At 58.5% G+C, this 19,108-nt stretch overlaps 1 long non-coding RNA gene and 1 other non-coding gene across 4 annotated transcripts; both read right to left on the bottom strand.

Moving 5' to 3' along the window:
• Positions 1-5,130: 5,130 nt before the first annotated feature.
• On the bottom strand, positions 5,131-16,786 carry LOC114204132 (uncharacterized). 3 transcript variants are annotated; one of them, XR_015766977.1, is made up of 3 exons: positions 16,134-16,786; positions 15,561-15,802; positions 5,131-5,236 (listed from the first exon to the last, which is right to left on the bottom strand). It is a non-coding gene; the product is annotated as an uncharacterized LOC114204132 (long non-coding RNA). The 3 variants fall into 3 exon arrangements; XR_003608123.2 differs by lacking the exon at positions 5,131-5,236 and adding an exon at positions 14,446-15,147; XR_003608122.2 differs by lacking the exon at positions 5,131-5,236 and having other exon boundaries at positions 14,446-15,802.
• A 2,098-nt stretch (positions 16,787-18,884) lies between these two features.
• LOC148162344 (U6 spliceosomal RNA) lies at positions 18,885-18,989 on the bottom strand. Its single transcript, XR_015767060.1, has one exon. It is a non-coding gene; the product is annotated as a U6 spliceosomal RNA (small nuclear RNA).
• Positions 18,990-19,108: the final 119 nt, after the last annotated feature.

Here is a 19,108-nt window from a genome sequence, read left to right as displayed (position 1 = left end):
GGAGGCAGAGGTGAGCATCTCCCACTTGGGCAGCTGGCCCAGGAAGCCCCAGTTCTGTTCATCTCCTCTGCCTGCCTGTGGCGCCATCTGTACGGGCACACACCTGTGACATGGACCCAGCAGGGTCCTCAGCCCCCATCTGTCTGTCCTGGGGCTGCTGCCGAGGGAGAGATCCACCCTCCTGGGCTGCAGGATTCCCCCTCGCAGGTTTAGGGGCGCGGAGGGGCATCTAAAGCCCCGCATGAGCCGTGGAGGGACCAGGCATGCGCCAGCCTCCTTCTCTGGTTGCGTCAGCCCTCCGGGTTTTCTTACAACACAGTCTTGGGTTTGTAGCTCTGGGTGGGGCCTGGAATTCCGAATTTCCATCAGACATTCAGGGGTTGCGGATGCTGCCTGTACAAGCAACCTCCCTGCCCCCCCTTCCCCCCCCCCCCCCCCCCGGCCCCGGGAGGGATGAGGCCCCACCGCGGGAAGGCCGCGGGAGGGGAAGCAGGTCTGCGGAGGCTCCGGGCTCCCATCACCCTGGCGGGGACCCCGGCTCAATGCGTGTCTGAAGCCCCGGGGCAGGGCTCCGAGCAGTCCTGCTCGAGGAAGGTGCCTGTGGGATGAGCCCCGCGGAGGACGGAGAGTGACCTTGGGGCCCAGTCCCAGAGGGGCTGGTGGGCGGGGACACCCACGGGAAGGGGCCGCAGGGACGAGCGCTGCGCACGTGACCCCTGACTCAGATGCGCACGTGGGGCAGATTAGGGACCTCCAGCTACGCCTGGGAAACGAGGTGCCGGGGACACGATGCTGTCCCGAGAATGAGCTGGTATCTCGGGGAGTCTGGGACAGCAGAGCGTGGGGTGCCCGACAAATATCACACTGTCCCTGGGCTTCTGTCTTTAATTCTTTTATTTTTCCCTCTTTTCTATTATTTTAAGTTTTGAAGGTGGTATTTGAACGTATTATTATTTTTCCTCCCTGTCATCATTCCGCCCCCTTCCCGACCCCACGTAGAGCCCGGGGCCACCAGACGGGGCGCAGGTCCGGCTTAGGGACGTGCTCGCAGCTGCTAGGCCCACGTGTCTGCAAAGCCCCAGGCTCCCCGGCTCGCTCCCTGGCGGCTCCGCCCATTCCCCAGAGCCCACCCCATTGGGCTGGTCTGCTCATGTGCCCAGCCTGAGCCAATCCTGCTTCAGAGGACCAGAGCCTTTATGCTGATTGGCCGGGCCTGATTCCCTGCGCTCTCCTGAACCAATCACCGTGCGGGAACCGCCGGGACTAGAAAGGGAGCCAGGGCCCCTCCGCTCCCCTTCGTTGTGGGGGGAAATGAAGGCACGTGACCAGAGATGCCGGGAACCGCCCCCTGCTCACACCCAGAGAGATGTGCCCTCTGTGTCTTTGATCCTAGGTCCCCTGCCGGGTGATGGCCATGCTCCTGCACTACTTCTTCCTGAGCGCCTTTGCGTGGATGCTGGTGGAAGGGTTGCATCTCTACAGCATGGTGATCAAGGTCTTTGGCTCAGAGAACAGCAAGCACCGCTACTACTATGGGATAGGATGGGGTAGGTGGGGGCGGGAGGGGCAGCTGGGGGCGGGAGGGGCAGCTGGGGATGGGAGGGGGCCGGTGGGGATGGGAGGGGGCCGGTGAGGGTGGGAGGGGGCCGGTGAGGGTGGGAGGGGGCCGGTGGGGGTGGGAGGGGGCCGGTGGGGATGGGAGGGGGCCGGTGAGGGTGGGAGGGGGCAGCTGGGGGTGGGAGGGGGCCGGTGAGGGTGGGAGGGGGCCGGTGAGGGTGGGAGGGGGCAGCTGGGGGTGGGAGGGGCAGCTGGGGGTGGGAGGGGGCCGGTGAGGGTGGGAGGGGGCCGGTGGGGGTGGGAGGGGGCCGGTGGGGATGGGAGGGGCCCGGTGAGGGCAGGTGAGGGTGGGAGGGGGCAGCTGGGGATGGGAGGGGGCCGGTGAGGGTGGGAGGGGGCCGGTGGGGGTGGGAGGGGCCGGTGGGGGTGGGAGGGGGCCGGTGGGGATGGGAGGGGGCCGGTGAGGGCAGGTGAGGGTGGGAGGGGGCAGCTGGAGGTGGGAGGGGGCCGGTGAGGGTGGGAGGGGGCCGGTGAGGGTGGGAGGGGGCCGGTGGGGATGGGAGGGGGCCGGTGAGGGCAGGTGAGGGTGGGAGGGGGCAGCTGGGGGTGGGAGGGGGCCGGTGAGGGTGGGAGGGGGCAGGTGAGGGTGGGAGGGGCAGCTGGGGATGGGAGGGGGCAGTGGGGATGGGAGGGGGCAGCTGGGGGCGGGAGGGGGCCGGTGAGGGCGGGAGGGGGCAGGTGGGGGCGGGAGGGGGCCGGTGGGGGTGGGAGGGGGCCGGTGGGGGTGGGAGGGGGCCGGTGAGGGTGGGAGGGGGCCGGTGGGGATGGGAGGGGGCCGGTGGGGATGGGAGGGGGCCGGTGAGGGCAGGTGAGGGTGGGAGGGGGCAGCTGGAGGTGGGAGGGGGCCGGTGAGGGTGGGAGGGGGCCGGTGAGGGTGGGAGGGGGCCGGTGGGGATGGGAGGGGGCCGGTGAGGGCAGGTGAGGGTGGGAGGGGGCAGCTGGGGGTGGGAGGGGGCCGGTGAGGGTGGGAGGGGGCAGGTGAGGGTGGGAGGGGGCCGGTGGGGGTGGGAGGGGGCAGCTGGGGATGGGAGGGGGCAGCTGGGGTTGGGAGGGGGCAGGTGGGGTTGGGAGGGGGCAGGTGAAGGTGGGAGGGGGCAGCTGGGGATGGGAGGGGGCAGGTGGGGATGGGAGGGGGCAGTGGGGATGGGAGGGGGCAGGTGAGGGTAGGTGGGGATGGGAGGGGGCAGGTGAGGGTAGGTGGGGATAGGATGGGGTAGGTGGGGGTGGGAGGGGGCAGCTGGGGGTGGGAGGGGGCAGCTGGGGGTGGGAGGGGGCCGGTGAAGGTGGGAGGGGGCAGCTGGGGATGGGAGGGGGCAGGTGGGGATGGGAGGGGGCAGTGGGGATGGGAGGGGGCAGGTGGGGATGGGAGGGGGCAGTGGGGATGGGAGGGGGCAGGTGAGGGTAGGTGGGGATGGGAGGGGGCAGGTGAGGGTAGGTGGAGATGGGAGGGGGCAGGTGAGGGTAGGTGGGGATGGGAGGGGGCAGGTGAGGATGGGAGGGGGCAGGTGGGGATGGGAGGGGGCAGGTGAGGGTGGGAGGGGGCAGGTGGGGATGGGAGGGGGCAGGTGAGGGTGGGAGGGGGCAGCTGGGGATGGGAGGGGGCAGGTGGGGGTGGGAGGGGGCAGCTGGGGATGGGAGGGGGCAGGTGGGGATGGGAGGGGCAGGTGGGGATGGGAGGGGGCAGGTGGGGATGGGAGGGGGCAGGTGAGGGTGGGAGGGGGCAGGTGGGGATGGGAGGGGGCAGGTGAGGGTGGGAGGGGGCAGGTGAGGGTGGGAGGGGGCAGGTGAGGGTGGGAGGGGGCAGGTGGGGATGGGAGGGGGCAGGTGGGGATGGGAGGGAGCAGGTGAGGGTGGGAGGGGGCAGGTGAGGGTGGGAGGGGGCAGGTGGGGAAGGGAGGGGTAGGTGGGGATGGGAGGGGGCAGGTGAGGGTGGGAGGGGGCAGGTGGGGAAGGGAGGGGTAGGTGGGGATGGGAGGGGGTAGGTGGGGATGGGAGGGGGCAGCTGGGGATGGGAGGGGGCAGCTGGGGATGGGAGGGGGCAGGTGGGGAAGGGAGGGGGCCAGTGGGGATGGGAGGGGGTAGCAGGGAGTAGGTGGCCATGTCTTTATCGTCATCCTTCGTGGCACCCCGGGGGAGGGTAGGAAGGGAAGGAGAGTCCCCTTGGATAACAATGGCAAAGACCTGTTGGTTTGTTTAACTTTACTCTTGTCCACACTGAGGAGTCTTTTGAGCAGTTGAGGCCCTGTTTCCTGACGGAGGTTAGGCTGCATAACTGACACCTGGAGGTCTTGGGTCTGCCACGAGGCATCTACCAGACACTAGAGATTTGCTACTTGTTCTGGTTTTCTCTAAATAGATTTAATTTTCACGGTTCTCATTGTACATGAAGATAACATGTTTTGTGCTTTCAGGGAGCAAATTTCTTTGAAGAGGAAGTGGAGATAAAATATACACCCCCACTTCCGGTTTTCTAGGTGTGCATGGCTTCATTAGTCCCCTAAAGGGTGGAAGAGGGACACATGGGACTTCAAGGAGCAGCTAGAGAGCGGAGTCCCTAAAGGAGGGGCCACCAAGGGAGGGGCGTCTCATGGCAAGAAGGAGGCGAGAGGTATGCTGGTAGACAAACTGTCTGCCCTGTCCTGCAGTAGTAACTGAACTTTTTATATCTTTTATTGAAATGGGGAACTAGGTGATGGGAATTAAGAGTATACTTATCAGGGGCGCCTGGGTGGCTCAGTTGGTTAAGTGTCTGACTCTTGATTTTAGCTCAGGTCATGATTTCAGGGTTGTGAGATCGAGCCCCAGGTTGGGCTCCGTGCTCAGTAGGGAGTCTGATGGAGATTCTCTCTCCCTCTGCCCCTCTCCTCCGCATGATCTCTCTACAAAAAATAAAATAAAAGTGTACTTATCGTGATGCACACCGAATAATGTGTAGAACTGTTGAATCATTGTACACCTGAAACTCGTAACACTGTATGTTAATTATCCTTGAATAAAAAATAGAACAAGGGGAAAAGCTGTTCAATTATTTGCAAAGTCAAAAAAATGTGAATCTCCCCTTTTGCAATAGATGTGCTCCTGACAAGGAAGGGACTACAACAGTTTTTTAGCAGTTTATGATAACCAGGATGGGACATAGTTGTGAAGATGAGGGCTCTCTACTTCCCCTATCTGAAAGGTTGCTTTACTCAAGGACTCTTAATTGTGGTTGCAAACTCACACGTCCACCCAGACCAGACAGGACACATACACCTGTGAAGTGCTAGGTGTAGAATGGGCTGTAGGGGGGGGCAACACGTGACCCACCTGAAAGCATGTGAATTAAAAAAAAGTTCAGACCCTGTTGAGTCCAAGTAAAGCAGTTTTGAGGTCTGGACTCAGCACCCCAGCAGTTTGATGCCTGCCTCCCGTGTGTATACAGTGACACCATGGTTTCCAAACCCCACAACCTAAATAGACATGCATAAAAGAGATTTTTTTTTTTAAGATTTATTTTTTTTAGAGAGAGTACATGAGAACAAGTGGGGGGACGGGCAGAGGGAGAGAATCTTCAAGCAGACTTCCTGCTGAGCGTGGAGCCTGAGGTGGGGCTTGATCTCCAGACTCATGAGGTCATGACCTGAGCCGAAACAAAGAGTCGATTCGCGACTGAGCCACCCAGGTGCCCCACACAGAGGAGATATTCTATATAATTTATTTTATTATGTTATGCTGTCACCATACAATACATCATTAGTTTTTTTATTGTTATGTTAATCACCATACATTACATCATTAGTTTTTGATGTAGTGTTCCATGATTGTTTGTGCATAACACCCAGTGCTCCACGCAGAACGTGCCCTCTTTAATACCCATCACCAGGTTAACCCATCCCCCCACCCCCCTCCCCTCTAGAACCCTCAGTTTGTTTTTCAGAGTCCATCGTCTCTCATGGTTCATCTCCCCCTCCGATTTACTCCCCTTCATTCTTCCCCTCCTGCTATCTTCTTTTTTTTTTTTCTTAACATATATTGCATTATTTGTTTCAGAGGTACAGATCTGTGATTCAACAGTCTTGCACAATTCACAGCGCTCACCATAGCACATACCCTATCCAATGTCTATCACCCAGCCACCCCATCCCTCCCACCCCCCCCACCACTCCAGCAACCCTCAGTTTGTTTCCTGAAATTAAGAATTCCTCATATCAGTGAGTTCATATGATACATGTCTTTCTCTGATTGACTTATTTCACTCAGCATAACACCCTCCAGTTCCATCCACGTCGTTGCAAATGGCAAGATCTCATTCCTTTTGATGGCTGCATAATATTCCATTGTGTATATATACCACATCTTCTTTACTCATTCATCTGTCGATGGACATCTTGGCTCTTTCCACAGTTTGGCTATTGTAGACATTGCTGCTATAAACATTGGGGTGCACGTACCCCTTTGGGTCCCCACATTTGTATCTTTGTGGTAAATACCCAGTAGTGCAATTGCTGGATCATATGGTAGCTCTATTTTCAACTGTTTGAGGAGCCTCCATACTGTTTTCCAGAGTGGTTGCACCAGCTTGCATTCCCACCAACAGTGTAAGAGGGTTCCCCTTTCTCTGCATCCCCGTCAACATCTGTCGTTTCCTGACTTGTTCATTTTAGCCATTCTGACTGGTGTGAGGTGGTATCTCCTTGAGGTTTTGATTTAGATTTCCCTGATGCCCAGCGATGTTGAGCACTTTTTCATGTGTCTGTTGGCCATTTGGATGTCTTCTTTGGAAAAATGTCTGTTCATGTCTTCTGCCTATTTCTTGATTGGATTATTTGTTCTTTGGGTGTTGAGTTTGATAAGTTCTTTATAGATTTTGGATACTAGCCCTTTATCTGATATGTCATTTGCAAATATTTTCTCCCATTCTGTCGGTTGTCTTTTGGTTTTGTGGACTGTTTCTTTTGCCGTGCAAAAGCTTTTTATCTTGATGAAATCCCAATAGTTCATTTTTGCCTTTGCTTCCCTTGCCTTTGGCGATGTTTCTAGGAAGAAGTTGCTGCAGCTGAGTTCAAAGAGGTTGCTACCTGTGTTCTCCTTTAGGCTTTTGATGGACTCCTGTCTCATGTTTAGGTCTTTCAACCATTTGGAGTCTATTTTTGTGTGTGGTGTAAGGAAATGGTCCAGTTTCATTCTTCTGCATGTGGCTGTCCAATTTTCCCAATACCATTTTTTGAAGAGACTGTCCCTTTTCCATTGGACATTCTTGAGGAGATATTCTATAAACCCATGCATTGCAGGTGGCATGCAGATAACCACCATAGGTTTATTTTGTAAATCAGATTATTACTTTCTTGGTGAAGACCTCAGAAAACCCCTGTAATTCTGTCCCTGTAAACAAGGTCTGTGGGAAGCACTAATATTTATAGCAACGTGCTCACCACCTTTGGGCTTCCTATGGCTCTTTGCCCGCCCCTCTCACCACCCTCCACCGGGCCCATTTATTACAGCTGCTGGAGTGATTACAGCTCAGGTGGATGGGAAATTGGATGATGCTGCATTGGCGCCGAGCTCAGGAGGGAACCGGGTGATCATTAGAACATGCTGGGACTCCCCAGGGTGAGGGCTGAACTGGGTGAAGAGCTTCAGTGTGCCTGAGGTGTTCACAGCGCCACGGGATGCAGGCATCTCTCCATCCTCTCTCCTGGCTGTCCCCTCATCTCACAGCCGGCTCCATGCCCACCCGACACGTCCTGCCAGAGCCCCCCAGACCACCCGAGCGCGGGCCTTCCTGGGGACAAACCAGCACAAGCATCACTAGCTCCCCCAGCTGAAGAGGCCATGGTGCCGGCCTCCGATCGGCCCAGCTGCCATCGCCACCGGCCCCTCCCCTTCCTGGAGGCTGCAGCTGAGCGGCCATGCTCTGGAGGCCGGAGCGGGGGACACGCAGCGCAGCTTTTCCCTCACCGCCCGCAGGCTCTCCTGGGATTCATCCAGAACACAGCCCGCATTCTCACGGTCCAACTTGAGACAGACAGACGGGGTCTGCTCCGGGGACATCCTCCCGCGTCCACGTTGGCCGCCGGTGAGGCCCTTTAAAGATGCCGTGTTCGTGCCCTTGGGCATCGCACCCTTCCGCGCCGGGTCAAGGAGCGGTGCGGGCAGCCGCCGCGCTGAAGGAGCCGCACGCTCAGGGCCTCCCACGCCGCCGCAGAGCCCGTAACAGGCTGGAGCGGGGCCTTCGGGGAGGAGCCCTCGCCTGTTCGCAAGGTGCCCGGAGCCTCCGTGGCGGGCTCTGCGGGCGTCCTGAGGTCTGGGTGAGTGACGACTCGCCCTGCGTCCGCTCTTGTGCGGGGAGAGGGAGGCCGGTGGGGACCCAGGTCTGCGGGGCGGTCGGCGCGCAGGGCCTGGCGTGGTGCCCTGGGCTGGCGGGTGGAGGGGCCCGCTCAGGACGAGCCAGAGCGCCCGTGAGGGGGTGCGGTGGGAACGAGCCCTGATGGAGCAGTGGGAGAGAACGTTCCAGAAACGCAGGGGGGGCGGGGCCTGGTGTGCGGCGGTGGGGGCAGAGGGTGGCCCGCAGGTCCTGTCCCAGAGCTTGGGCTGGGGGAGAGGCCCGCGGGGATGACGCCCAGCCCGCCCGGCTCCCGGCGCTCCCTTCCCGCGGGGACACGGCCCCGAGTCCGGGTCACGGTCAAGGGCGGAAACCGTGCGCTGCTTTCCCAGCCTCCCTTGCAGCCAGCCCCCCTCCCGTGACGCGGGCCCCCCCATCAGAAGCCTCCCGTGAGCCTCTGCGCAGACAAGGCCCCGGGCGGAAGATGGCGCCGGGCCCCGCAGGTGCCCGGGCCCCGGAGGCCACGCTGTCCCTGGCGAGCGGGGCCGGAGCGGCAGCTCGGGGTCTGGCGGAGTGGCCTTCCGAGGCGCTGAGCCCGAGTCTGTGCCCACGACGGGCCCCAGAGCTTCGGAACGTCTACACCCGCCGCCCGGGGTCGGCCTCCCCCGGCGCGCTTTGGAAATGCGCGGCTTCACGCCCGCCCAGACCTCCTGCGTCCGAGGCCGCGTGTCCACCGGGTGCCGGGGCTGCGGGTGCGCGCTCGCCTCGGGGCACCTGCCCTGTGCCGCGTCCACCCCGCCCGGACCCCCGGGTCCCCTTCGGTGCAGTTAGGACCCGGAGGCCGGAGAGGCCGCGGGCGGGACTTCGCGGAGGGGGCGGGGGTCCGGTGTGTCCTCTGAGGGTCCCTCCTGCCGCTGCACTCGGAGGGGCGGCCGGGAGGCCGGGCGGCCAGAAGGGTCCGGGGAAAACCCGTCCTGGTCGCGTGAGGAGGTACGCCGGCTCGCACGCGGCTCGTGCAAGGGCCCGGGCACACGCCTGCACGCTGGGCCCCGCGGGCACACACACGGGCAGAGGCAGAAACACTCCCGTGGACGCACAACCACAGAGACTCAGAGGTGGGGGGCTCCGCCCGGAGGGTCTCTCGTGTCCCCAGAATGGCAGGCCCCTCACCCTTCTCTGCCCTCTCAGCTGGTGGTGAACATCCTCAAGCCCACGGGGGCCGGGTTTGGGAGAAGGACGCCGTGACGAGCGGTCACAGCCCAGGCCGGACGGAATGCCCGAGCTCCTGCCCGTGTCTGGGGGGCGGGGGGCCCTGGGCTCGGGCCATGCTGCACAGCGGGAAGGATCAAATGCTAACGGGTTTTTAGCCGGACCGGCAGGGTGTCTGTGTGCCAGTGGGCACCGCTGCCCTCCGCAGGGCAGAGCGGGCTGCCTCCCACTGGGACCCCGGGTGGGTGACGCGGCACGTGTCCCTCGCGCGTCAGCAGGGCCCTCGGCATAGAGGGTGTGGAGCTCCCCTGTACCCAATCGGTGGTAAACATGATTTGTGCCCCGGCTAGGTTTGTCCCAGTAATCCATTTCTGGGGAAGAAAATCACATTTGAGAGAGACTCATTATGCTTATATTGCACTCGAAATTATAATTGTATGAAATCTCAACGTCTAGACTAAAAGGAATTGAATTTGATTATTTAACTACATTTCCTGTTGCTCTCAGGAGGATGGCTGTGTTTCTAACAGCTGTCTGCCTCCTTCAGTAAGGGTGATGTTTTCAGAGCGGCACCCTGGGGGCTTCTAGAAAGCTCTGGGAGTCTCAGGGTTTGCCCTGGTGGGTCCTTCTGAAGGACATGCCCATTCTGGGCCTGTTTGCCCTCAGACCTCCCCCGCTCCCCACGTATCCCAGATCCTGGAATGGGCTGGTCTCTGTCTGGATTAGTCCACAGGAGGCAGTGGTGGAGGTAAGGAAGGGAGAACCCAGAGTATGCCTCTGCCCGGACCTGTGCCTGTAGTGGCTGCATCTCCGCCAGGCCTCTCCCTCCCCCCATGCATGGAGTGTGGGAACCCTACCCCTCTCTTGGTCTGTCTAACCCAGGCTTGGTGGCAGGTTGCTGGGCGGTTGACCTTTGCCTCAGCGCCCGTCTGCCTTCGCACCCTTTCCACACCAATGCCTACATTAACACTTCCCGGGGTGGAGCACCCGCAGTGATTCCTCTTTACCTGGGTGGACCCTGCTGTACGTGCGCCTGACGAGGACTCAAGCCTCTACAACGTCCTCCTTCATCCCCCCCCCACCCCCACGCACCCTCCACCCCAGCACCTACAGACTCCCGTCACCTTCCAGGCAGGCCCCAGGACCTTTGCCCATGCTGCCTGTTGGCAGGAGTCCTCACTGCAAACCCAGCCCCTCTTTTTTTTTTTTCAGATAATCTTCCATGGATGTAAATTTTTTTAAATTAATGTATAATGTATTATTTGTTTCAGGGGTACTGGTCTGTGATTCATCAGTCTTAGCACAATTCACAATGCTCACCATAATATGTACCCTCCCCAGTGTCCATCACCCAGCCACCCCATCCCTTCCACCCCCCTCCACTCCAGCAGTCCTCAGTTTGTTTCCTGAGATTAAGAGTCTCTTGTGGTTAGTCTCCCTCTCTGGTTTTGCCTTGTTTCATTTTTCCCTCCCTTGCCCTATGATCCTCTGCCTTATTTCTCAGATTCCTCATACAGTGAGACCATATAATTGCCTTTCTCTGATTGACTTGTTTCGCTTAGCATAATACCCTCTCGTTCCACCCAGCTCTTTGCAAATGGCAAGATTTCATTTTTTGATGGCTGCATAATGTTCCATCGTATATATATACCACATCTTCTTTATCCATTCATCTCCTGATGGACGTTTAGGCTCTTTCCATGGTTTGGCCATTGTGGACATTGCGGCTACAAACATTGGGGTGCACTCGCCCCTTCTGATCGCTACATTTGTATCTTTACCCAGCCCGTCTTTGATGCCCCCGGTCGAGGTTACCAGTCTTGATCCTCACATCTGTAGTGATGAGATCTGCTGGGTCCTCCCAGAGCCCCTGTTGGTCCCGTCGGGGTGCTCAGCAGGAGCGCATTGTGGGCTGGTCACACATGTTCACTTTCACTCTTTCATGCATCAATTATCCATCAAGATTTTATTGATGCTCACTAGGAGACCAGCTTACATCCCCAGGATGCTGTCTCTTTACCCCTCTTGGCTCTGCTTTCCTCCATGTGGATGCTGGAGGTACAACAGTGGAATGAGAATTTATTTTCAGTGATTAGTGACACAAACTCTACCTAGCATTGGCTTAAATGCAGAAATGTCTGTTGATGCAGATAACTGAGCCATCCGTGGGTCCTTAGCTTCAGGCATGGATGAATCTCCTTGATTCTGCAGGGATTCTCTCTCCTCACATAGTACTCTGCTTTCCTTTGGGTTCACTGCGTTCTCAGACAGACGTCCCTCATTGTGGTGTCAAGATACTCCTAACATTGTGAGGCTTGCATCTTAGCTCAGGAACCCGAGTGGAAGTGCTTGACTTTGTCCAGTAGTTTCAGAATTCAGTTTCCTGGTCTCTCCATGGTCTGGCTTGAGTCACATGTCCAGCCTCGGACCAAGGCTTGTTACCAGCCATGTGCAACATTGTGAATTGTGTGCCCGAGACACAGGCCCAAGGAGACGGGGCACCGAGTTGAGGCAGCGAGAGTCCATATGTGTCTGTTCAGCGAAGGTTTCGATCTTGAGGAAGTTGGAGGTGTGTGCTGTTGTAATGCAGGGAGACACTGCACAGGGCCCCAGATTGCCCCAGCGGGACCTCTGCCCCCAGTGTCGCACCACTTCACAGCCAGGGAGTGGACACTGAGGCCTTGGCAGGTGGAAAGGTGGGGGTCGTCCTGGCCCAGGCGTTCAGGAGATGGATCTCAGCTGTGTTCCCTGTGTGCTGCATGTGTCTGTGGGTGTCTGTGGTTTGCGAGCACACACTGCCCATCAGCCCAGCCCTCCCTGCAGGTGCAGGCTTGACCGGGGAGTCATCAAAGCCGCAGAAGTTGTCCTTTAGCTTTATAAGAAGAGGTTGTGCGCATGTCTGTGCACCTGAAGATTAACATAGACGTTCCCACCAAAGCTCCCCCAGGATGGCGGCCTAGGAAGGTGTCGGGTGCAGCATTTTGGCGATGAAAGTTAACTTTTAACATGGAAACACGTGAGGCAGCCTGCCTTTGCCGAAGGAGAACGTCTCTTATCTGCTGCGACATTCGTTCCATGCCTGGCAGAGAGAGTGTCATCTTCTGTCACCCCCTCACTGGATCCCTGGAAATAATATTCCAACACAACACAGCATCCAGCCCCACCAACATAACGCGTGTCTGCCGAGGGTGTGGATCTGGGCATCTCCCTGTTTGGTTTTTCCCACAGAGCCAGGTCCACATGGGGCCCCAATAAGGACGTGTTGACTGATGGCTTCCCGTCACCTCTTCACGCCACTCCCATGTGCCTGGTCTCGGGGCTGGCTGTTTTCTCTGTCAAGTCCCTCCAGCTGCTTGTCTCCTGGCTCCAGCCTGACGTGCCCGGGAGGCCCCAGCACATACCAGGGGCTCAGTAAGCTCCAGCTCATCCCGCTGAAGGGTGCGGATGAGTCTGACTCCGATCACCTCCCCTCGGGGCCTCTGAGCTAGGGGTGAGGTGAGATCCGCCCTGGAGCACGTCACGGGGGAGCTGGCCTCATGTGGACGCAGCAAGGAAACATGCCCCTCACCAGTGTTCAGATTTTGTCTGTCTCTGCAATTCTGGAAGAAATCGGGCACTGGCTCTGGAATGTTCCCTGCCGTCAGAACGGGCCAGGGCTGCAGTTTAGCCTCTGCTCAGCCGTAGACCCAGCTGGAGTTCCATCGGGCAGGAGGCACATCCCTCAAGAACTGTGTCTCCTGCTCCCGTGAGACGCCGTCCTGAAGGAGGCCCGTGTCATCAGTGGGGGCTCCGTGCGACGCAGCGTGCCCCCATTTCCATCCACCCTCCCTGCGGGGCCTTCGTTTCTGGAGACCAGGTCAGTAAATATATTTACACCTGCACAGTATCTAAATTTGGGTCTTGCTCAGGGGGACCTGTGTGTCCCCAGGTCAGGCAGGGGTGGGGGAAGTGGGGGCATCTTGGGGAAGCGCTTACTGAGAAGGATGCTTCTGCCAGAGAAGGCTTCATGGGGGAGGTGGAGGTGGCTGAGCTGTTCTGTGGGTCGGGGTCTGTCTACTTAGACTTAAGAACCATAAACCACACCTGCCACATCCCATACTCGCCAGTTTCGGTGGATTTGCGGCTGATTTCTGTGCTGCAAATTGCCGGGCCTCGGGAGAAGCCAAATTTCCCAAGCGGGACAACTTGACACAACTGACTGGGGTCCGCTCTGGGGCCAGCGTAGGTGTCTGTGACTTCACGAAGGCGGTGTTTCCCTCTCAGGGCCCTCAGGTGGAGTGGCATTAGCTCGCCGCGATGGGAGGAGGCAGCTCAGGTGGAAGGAGGGTGCGGTGTGGCCCAGACATGGCCCTGGGATGACCTTGTTCCCGGTGAGGCCGCCTGCCCCGTGCCAGGTGTGACCCAGGTCCAGCTCTCCCACGCTCCTTCAGCCCCGGGATGGACGTGCTCCTGCCCGCTCACACTAGGCGGTGACGAAGCTCTGCCCGCCTCGTTTCCCGCCGGCACCTGGGCAGGAAGTCTTCCTGAACCTCATCTCCGGTGTCCACACCCCCTTCAAGGTATTGGCACGAGATCCTGCCTTCCCGAGTCTGCGATCGGTGGTGTTTATCCCCTGGGACAGAATGGACTTTCACACCCAGTGTGAACAGCAGCTTGGGATTCACCTCGGCCTGGCCTCTGGCCGAGCCCCACCTGAGCCCAGTGTCTTACCCCCGACCAGCACCTCTGGCCGCTGTGGGGGCTTCCTAGTCACAACACCAATGTCCCCAAGCTGATTTTAAGGAAGAACCAAGTGCAGGAGAAAGCAGAGCTGGGAAGAGGCTGGTCCCAGCCGGAGTGTGGGGATCCGACTGTGCGGGAGACGGAGCCTCGGGGCACCGGCCACAGGAGGGAGTCGGGAAGATCGTCTCAGAAGCTCCAGGCTGCTGGGGGTTGACGGAGGGTCACACTGCTGTTTGGACACAGCCTGGGCAGGAGGGGCAGCTGGGAACCGGCCCCCCCAGTGTCAGAAGGAAGTCTGGGTCGGGGGACCCGGGCCCCCGGTGCATATCCTGTACAGCCACCTGTCCCCTGTTGGCTCATCCCCTGTTGAAAAGCTGGCCTGGGTCAGTGATGCGCTTGCACTGAGGGCCGTGAGACAGTGACGTGCAGTCCCTTCTCCTCTCCCCGCCCATCAGTGGCTTCGTTCTCCTGCCATGCGGAGCCTTTGGGAGGGCGGTGCAGGCTGAGTCCTGTCTCTTGAATCAGCACTTCCCACAGTTGTGGGGTCCTAGCTGGGCCCTGCTTATAACACCGACACACAGAACATTTTGAGAACATTCTGGAAAATTAGAATGTAATCTGGATTAGGAGATTACACATTTTTGTAGGTGTGATCATGTAATTTTGTCTGTAGGGGAAAATGTTGCGCTCTCGTGCTACATGCAGCCAAAAGCAAAAAAGCTTTACTTCCCTCAAATGACCCGAGTGTCATTGATCCCTGAGAAGTAGAGTGAAAATACAGTTGGTTCAGACACAGGATGACTGCGGGCACTCTACCTGCACGTGCGCACACACACTCACAGAGTGGGGCGAGCAGCACAGCCTCCCTCCGTCTAGTCCTGGCCTCCCTGTGCCTGGGATCCTAGCTCGGCCGCGGAGGAGACTGGAGGCGTGGGCTCTCCTCACCTTCATCCCCCTCCTGCGTCCTCACCTGTGCCGCGACTTCGGGTTGGCACAGGTGCGGCGCTTGGGCGGGGACACGGAGTCCGAAGGGGCGGGGCCAGTTCCCAGGTTCGGGCTGAAGAGCTGCTCATGTTTCCTGGACCCTCCGCCAAACCTGCTCTTGCCCCGACGACATGCGTGGGCTCACCCGCCGGCCACGGGGGTACGAGACTCGAGGCACGGGGACTCCGGAGCGGGTTCGGCCCAGACCAGGCCAGAGTTCTGCCCACCGCTGATCTGAGAGCGGGTCCCACCAGACCCGGGGATGCACCGAGGCGGACCCCACAGAGTAACCGGCCCTTAGCCGGTCGACAGCCCTGTGAGGACACAAGGCTCCTGTTTTAGGCCCCTGTTCAGGGTGCCTCCTGACACGGCATTCTGTGGCAAGAGCTGACAGACACTGTCCCCTTCCCGGTCTGGGCACCCAGGAGTACATGGGCGCCCTGTCCCACAAGTGCCCGGGTCCCTCATCCCACTGAAACAACAACTCTCAGAAAGCTGGGGGAGCCTCTCTTCTGTTGCATTCACGAAGACACCAGGCATGCCCGGACCCTGCTTTTCAGACACTTAACAGGCAGGTTACAGCTCGTGTAAGAAACACAGCATCATTGCTTATGAGGGTTTTGTGACTGCATTACGGGAAGATCGATCTCCACTCAGGAGTTAGTGGGGGAAAAACTACCGTCCCCAACAAGCCTCCTGAACAGTAACGTGCGATGTGTTTACTCACAGCGAGGGATCAGATTGTAATGAGCTTTCACGTTCAGACACGGCACACTCGGAAAACCGTCCTCAGTGGGGTGGTCTGATCAAGCTGGTAACACATCAGACGTGGAGAGGTCCTCCCGCTCCTGGTGAAGAGACTTCGAATCCTCGCCACCAGCTCCGAACTAATTTGGGGCCCCCGAGGCAGCAGAGCCTGTGGCAGGTGGTAAGGAGCTGGTGAAAACGCTGGATGTTCATTGGAGCGTCCTAGGAGGGAAGCAACACAACTTACCAAGTGGATCAGGAGTCATCACCATCCCCCCGATGGGGCCGTGGGAGCGGACCTCCCGGCCAGCAGAGGACACAGGGCTGGGCGGTGAGCACTGCCTGGTGGCCCCAGGCCCACACGCGCTGTGTTCTGGAGGAGGTTAGAGGACTTTGGGAGGTGTTCCGAAGTATTCTGTCCCTACTCCCACCCGCAGGGGCAGAGTTGTGCCCTGCTGCCCCTGATGTTGGGCAGGCGCCCCATGATGAGCCGTGAGAGGAGCCTGCCAGCCAGCTCACTAGTCCAGGAGATCAGGAGACATGCGGAGCTTACCCCAGGCCTGCAGGCTGAGGACGGGTGGCCCTGCTCACCAGGAGCCTCACCTGGCTTAGCCACCTCGGTGCCATCTCACCCGGCAAAGCCCCGCTGAGCTCCCTGAGGGCACCCCTCCAGCTGTGTCTGCCCTGCGGCCGCTGCCAGGGGCCACCTAGCTCAGAGCTCCTGCCTTCAGACTGATGAGCTGTCGGGGCTGAGCCGGAAATGGCCTCCTTCGGAAGCCTGCACCAGCTGCCCCCTGCCAGGGAGAAAGGCCCGAGTGACAGCTCTCCAGCATGAGACAGACTGAGCCTCCCATATAAAATGAGTCTCCCTTCCACAGGCTTTTCTCCTGAGGGTGGGCACTTTGCCAAGTCGACAATTTTAAGAATTGGGTTTGTGAACGATGGGTTTGCTCTTCTTGCTTCCAGAAGCTCAGGCGTGGCAGGTCTCTCCCAGCCCTCCCACATGCAGAGGCTGTGCCCCCAGCAGCCCATTCCCAAGGGCAGCACCCATGCCCTCTGACTCTGCTTGTGGGGGAAGCAGTGCTCAGGCAGGCGCAGATGCTCCCTGGTGCGGCCCTTCCGTCCCCAGCGTCTTTTTTAGAGATCTCAGATGAGAACGCTCGAGCCCAGTGTGGGCTCGTTCGGTCCACACAGGCTGGACTTGGGGGCCCTCGGCTTTTCTGAGAAATGCCCCGAATCTTCCCCTTTGCTTCTCTTCTCTATTTTTAACAGCTCTGTTGAGTCACCATGGGCGTAAAACAGAAGGCACGTGCTGATAACTGTGCATGTGTGTATCCCTGTGAAACCATCGCCACGGTCAGAACGATGAGCATATTCATCACCCCCAGCTTCCCTTGCTTCCTTTTCTCACCCCCGCCCGCTGTTTGGCAACAAGCACTCTGCGTGCTGTCACTATAACACATTTCCACTTTCTAGAATTTTTCATAAACAGAATTCTGCCATTTGTACTCACTTGGGCTTCTTTTCCTCAAAATCATGGTTTTGACCTCATCCGTGTAGTTGTGTGTCAGTGGTTCACCCTTCCTGTGGCTGAGCAGGTCCGAGTATGGATGGACCACAGCTCGTCGATCCATTCAGCTGTGGATGGATGTTCATTTATTTCCAGTTTGGCTCATTACACATAAAGCTGCCATGCACATGTGAGGATGTGGTTTTATTTAGGCATTTGCTTTCATTTTCCTTGGGTGACAATCTAGGAGTGAATTGGCTGGGTCACACGGATGCGTGTGAGTGTCTAAGCAGCCGCCGTATTGTTTTCTGGAATCCTACCATCTCTCAGGATCATTAGCAGGGCACGAGAGTTCTGGTCGGCCCACACCCCGGGCAGCACTCTGTACCATAGGTCTGAAACGTTGGCCATTCTAATAGGTGTGCGGTGGTATTTTTAAACACCCCAGAGAGGTAACTTAGGTACCACACATTGACTTGTTGAAGTGTACAATTCAATGATTTTTAGTCAATTCCATCACCACACCATCACCACAATCCAATTTTGGAGCATTTGATCTGTACGGTCTACTTTTTTTTTTTTTTTCCAGTTATCTATTACAGTATAATTCATTGGCCCAAAACATTTATCAGGCCCAACACCAGGAACAGGTGCTTCGGGACCAGGTCCCACTCTGGCTGTCCATGGGGAAGCGCATCTGGGGAAGAACGAAGGGAAACCGCGTGGCTCAGTGGCTAGAAGGACCACCGTGGCCAGGCGGCCTGACTCCCCGTCCTCAGCTGTGGGTGCGCCCAGATGCACACTCTCTGTTTACCGTCACCGGACCCGTCTCGTGTCAGAGCCAGCGTTCTCACCGATGCGACACATGTGGTTCAGTAAATTCTAAGGGAATTCAGACCAGATCCAAGTAAAGTACAGCAGGGTGTCCTAGTGGGAGCTTCGACGCAATCCCAGGCGTGACGTGCATGCAGCCGTGACCCTGGTCGGAGTCTGGTGCTCGGGCAGCAGGAGGTGCTGTGCCCCCACCGCTGGAGCCCGAGGACGGGGTGCTGCCCAGGCCCATCCTCATGCCGCCCCTGCTGAGAGGAGTGCCGACGTGTGGGGGGGGGGGCGGGAGACGGGACCGAGGGATCCCATCCCTGCAGCCTGAGAGCCCTTCTTGGGCCCCCAATCCTGACTCCGTCCTAAATGTAGCCGCTGTGTCAGGATGTTGATGGCAGGGCAGGTGTAGAGGGAAGGTTCCAGAGCCTCTCTCAGCCCCATGCTGGAAACGGTGTAGCCTGGAAACAAGGTTGTAGGTGTCCGTGTGCACAGTGCACATCCCACTGCCAGGGTCCTGCTGGAGGGCGAGCGTGTGCCCTGGGGTCACTGCCTGCATCTCTGCGCGTGATAGCAAGGCCCTGGGGAATCCTGAGGGACCCAGAGCAGGACTGTCCCGTGCATTCTGGGCCGGTGCTCGATGGCACCTCTGCAGAAAGCAGGTGGCCCTGCAGATCTGTGTTATTTATACCCAGTGGTCTCTGCTGTGTATCGAGTGCTGTGGGGAGGAGGTGACATGTCATTTACAATATGGTTCCGTTCCGGTAGAAAGAAGGTTGTATGTGTGCATGAGGGAATGTGTGCTCTTCTCTAGTGTAGCAGCATTCACACACGTGTTGTATTAGTGTGAACTGTTCACATAGCGACTCAGCAGGCCCGTGCGTGACTTCGTGCTCCCACAGTACGTGTCGTCACCCTCTGTCACCACACAAGGTGATTAGACTCTCACTGAGTAGAGTCCCGATGCCGTGCCTTCCATCTCTGTAATGCTTCATAAATGTGCATGTCTTCCTGGAGCTGGGGCCGTGCTAATCTTCTGGAATGTTCCAGGTTTGGTATCTGTGCTTTTTTTCTAAACCCAGGTGAAAATAAGGGAAAGATGCAGCATCAATTGGCAACGGTGATTGGTTTCTGGTGGTGGGACTGTGGGCGGTTCTACTTCTTCTTCGACTCCCTGCCTTTTCTGGGCTCCTCTCCTG

This window comes from Eumetopias jubatus, unplaced genomic scaffold, assembly GCF_037043125.1.
Source record: "Eumetopias jubatus isolate StellerSeaLion01/CBP00866 unplaced genomic scaffold, mEumJub1_p1.0 scaffold_16, whole genome shotgun sequence".
Classification (NCBI taxonomy): domain Eukaryota; kingdom Metazoa; phylum Chordata; class Mammalia; order Carnivora; family Otariidae; genus Eumetopias; species Eumetopias jubatus.
The sequence above is the reverse complement of the archived record's forward strand: the minus strand, read 5'-3'. Positions and strand labels throughout refer to the sequence as shown.